The 4,173-nt window shown below is 37.6% G+C and overlaps 1 pseudogene; it reads left to right on the forward strand.

Moving 5' to 3' along the window:
- Gm2120 (predicted gene 2120) lies at positions 1,956-3,184 on the forward strand (annotated as a pseudogene).

The raw sequence follows: 4,173 nt of genomic DNA on the forward strand, positions 1-4,173 counted from the left end.
CTCAGACGACCGAGAGATAAGCCAGGATCATCCAGGCTCCTTGCTGATTGGCTGAAAGATATGCACATGCGCACTTGATGGTGCGACGGGCCCAGGGGGGTCATGGGACCTAGGGGAAGTGCATAGGGCCTGGGGGCGGTAAGTGGGCCCTAGAAGAGGCACATGGGCCCAAGGGTTGTCACATGGATCCTGCTGTGACTGACGGGCCCTGGCCCTCTTCCTATGTATGATGCCTTCTGAGGCCTCTTGCTTTTCTTTTTGTAAATTTTATAGCAGAGCTGCCCTTGCAGAGGACCTGAATTTGGTCCCAGAGCATAGCAGATTGTTTGTTTCTTGTTTTATTCTGACCTCGGTACCTGAACAGAAACAAGCATGTTCATACACACAAATAATTTTAAAACTACAAAAAAAAAATAGTTAAATACAAAAAATGTAAACTCCTCAATTTTGAACCAACATTTTGTCTATATTCATTGAATTATTTATGCACTATTCAGCAGTTTCATGGATCGCTATACTGCACTTGTCTCATCCATACTTATTTGTTATTTCTCATTCAGAAGTATAAAATGGGTCTTCAAAGGCCAAATCTCCTTAAAAATAAGGAGACTTCCCAAGAAGCTTCATATGTTCAAAAAAAACAAAACCAAAAAAACAAACATCCTAACAATGAATAATGTTGTTTTTCCATAAGTAAAAATGCTTGTCTGCCTATATATTTGTGTGGGTACATATGTGTTGTATGTGTGTATGTGCAGACAAAGGATACCATGGGTGTCATCATTCCTCAAGTGTGTCTACATTATTCTTGGAACTTAGTGGTCAGGTTATTTAGGCTGACTAATGAGCTCCAGGAATTTGCCTATCTTCATCTTCACCCTTGAGTTATATGCAGTACTACACTGGGCCATTTCTCATGGATTCTGATGATTCAGTTCAGGTCTCATACCCAAGGACCTACTTTCGTAAAATTTTAACTTTGCTTTTTCTGTATGTGAGTGTTCTACTATCTTGGTCATATTTTGGTAGAAAGATATATACTTGTTGAATATAATAAATTTGATATTTTTCATTTTCTAATGTCTGAAACTGCTATACTGGATTTACATGGTCCTAAATGTTGATTTCCTATGGAATAGTAGCTTGATAATTCTGGTATTTTTTTTTTGGTCTCTCTGGAGGTAAATTTTAGTTAACTGTCATTTTCTACACAATTCCATATTACATTTAGTTTTGAAAAATGTTGTGGATATATAATAAATGAATGGTATAATATAATAAAATATATGTGATTATAATTTTTCTTCTTGTTCTTTAGTGAACAATAAACTATATGATATAATAAAATCTTTGATTTATAAAAAATTATTTTTCTAATTTTGGGGGTAATTTATTTGTACCATTGTGATTGTCATAAAAAGACTAGGTATTTGTATGAGGACATCTTGCAAAGGCTCAAACTGTAAGCCAAAATAAGTCCTTCATAAAGTTGCTTTTGTCAGAATATTTATTATTGCTGTTATTATTGATAGTGGAGTTTGAACTTACTTAGTTGTAACCATCCTCAAATACAAGATGTCCCTGATTCAACTGCCTGAGGAGCTGAGATTGCAAGCTTGGCCTACCAAGACCAATGCTTTTTGTCTCTTTTTCAGGCAAGGTGTCACTATTTCCTCTTGGGTATCCTTGACTCTTCCAGAGGACCCCAGTTCAATTCCCAGCACCCAGATGGCAGCTCACAACTGTCTGTCACTATAGTTCCAGAGGATCTGGCACTTTAGCACAGATATGCAAGCACAATGCCAACATACATAAAAATAAATACAGTTTTAAAAATCCACTCAACAAAAGGGAGACAAGAAACAATACCAAGCAATGTGACCAATAACTTAAGATACCTAGGTCTTAGGAATCATAAACATGAATAACAATAAGACGGGCAAAACTCCCTGAGAGCCCAGTGGCAGAGTCAAAGCAAATTAACCCTCTCGACCTCAGATCAAGTGGTGAGGAGCATGCAGGACTGTGGCCTGCAGCTTGCTCACTGCCCTGGCCTTCTGCCTGCTGCAGCCCTGGGTGCTGAGTGCTGCTGCTGTCTGCTCACTGAGCACTAGATCTGCTTTGCTGTATGTGTGTAAATTCACAGAGAAACATAAATGGATAACAACAGAGGAAGGGATGGGAATGGAGGGGATCAGCAATTTTGCACAGGAAGGTTTAGGAGATGTTGCTTACTGTAGTCTGCCTGAAGTAGGGACAAAATTGAAAAACCAAGGAGTTTGGCTCTTTGAAGAGCATGAAGGCTGCCAGTGAACTCTCCTCTTCTATGTCCGGAGAGGTTACCAAACTCAATGAAGCACTTGCCGAAAACCCAGCGTTTGTCAACAAATCCTGTTAAGATGGTTGGCTGATCAGGATGATACTGGACCTGGATGAATTGATGACCCTTCAGAGCTGGATGAATTGATGAATGAAGAAGCATATGAGAAATATGTGAAGTCCACTGAGGAGTGACCATGGATAGCACCCTTCCACTTCCAGATAAAACTGGATGTGACCTGCTCCAGCATGCTTGTCTTAAACCAGCGGACTAGACTAGAGGACTTAAAGAACTTTTAGCAGCACTAATGGAAAGAAACTGTTCTTGACAGTGCTACTTAAGACTCACCCCCAACTTCCTAATGGATACGGATAAACACAGTGTACAGATTTTTGATACTCACCATACTAATTATTTTGACTAAAGTTTAAGCCCTGGTGTTTAGAATTCTTAAGATCATCTACAGTGAAAAGTGGTTATGACACTGGGTTTAGTGACAGACCACCGTTTAATCCCAGCACTCAACAGGCAGATGTGAGTTCAAGGTCAGTCTACATAACAACTTTTAGACCAGCCTCAGATATATGGTGAGACCCTACCTACAGGTTTTAAGAATTTCATAGTTCAAGATAACAGTGGTATATTATACATAATTTTATAACTTACCCATATCCACCACTAGGTTTTAGTCAGATACTTAGTGTCTTCTCATTGGAAATGTCTAGGAATGCAGGGAAGTGTTATACAGTGTCAGAGGCAGGAGAGTATTTGTTTCGCCATGTGCTATGTTGGCTGTTGTTTTCCCATCATGAAGTATGGGGTTTGCAACATTGTGGGAAACAAATAAAATATTCATTCTCTCTGAAAAAGAAAAAGAACTGCCAAAACTTAATACTATCATAGTCATTATCTGTGAGAAAAGTAATTTAGATGATATATAGGTGACCTAAAATATTACAGTTCCTTTTTCTATGATCATCACATTTTCTCTGCCTGATTTGTTTTTGTGTTGGGTAGTTTCTTTGCAATTTGTTTAGGTGCTGTTTGTTTAGTCATGTTATTTTGTCCATGTTGGTTCTTACTACATAGGTGCAAATCTAGGATTCATTCATGCTAGGCAGGCATGGTACCAACTAATGTAAATCCCTGGCCCCACCCTGCTTTTGAGACTGAGTCTTGGTATATTGTCTAAGTTAGTGTCCAGTTCATTATGCTCCCAACTGAACTTAAGGATGACTGGGAGCTGCACGTTTTCTGCTCTATCTAACCTTAACCTCTCATTAAACTATTAATTCACACAAAGTGTACTATTTTAGCAATACTGTAATTACCTTTCATTCACTTGTTCATATATATAATTCATATACCTTCTTTATGGTATGACTTTGGGTGTTTATATATTACAATGATTTTATGAAGATGGAATAGATAAAAATATATTATTTGAATAAGAAAAGATTCTTAATTGTGAAAATTGATTTTAAACTTTAGAACCTGTGGTAAAAAGTTTTTTAATTAAACCATTCTTTTGTGATTTAGGGTATGGAGAACTTGGACAAAGACAATAGCAGTGTACTTTCTAGTATTCACAGTGAGTTTAAAAAGCAAATGGTTTTCCTGGAAAGAAAATTGACAGATGGTTAAATATTGATTTCTCACAACATGGAAGAGAAGAGGCACCAAAATACTCTGTTTTCTTTAACTATAAAAATTCTTCTGATGAGTCTTGAGGAAATCGTGAAGCCGAGCTGATGTAATTCATGTTACCTCAGACACATGCCTTTCCAGTTTCACTGTAGTTTATTATCAGTAATCAGTAACATTTAAAGTGTGGCACCCCTATTCCTGTTGAG

The sequence above is a fragment of the Mus musculus genome, chromosome X, assembly GCF_000001635.26.
Source record: "Mus musculus strain C57BL/6J chromosome X, GRCm38.p6 C57BL/6J".
In the NCBI taxonomy this organism is placed as follows: Eukaryota; Metazoa; Chordata; class Mammalia; order Rodentia; family Muridae; genus Mus; species Mus musculus.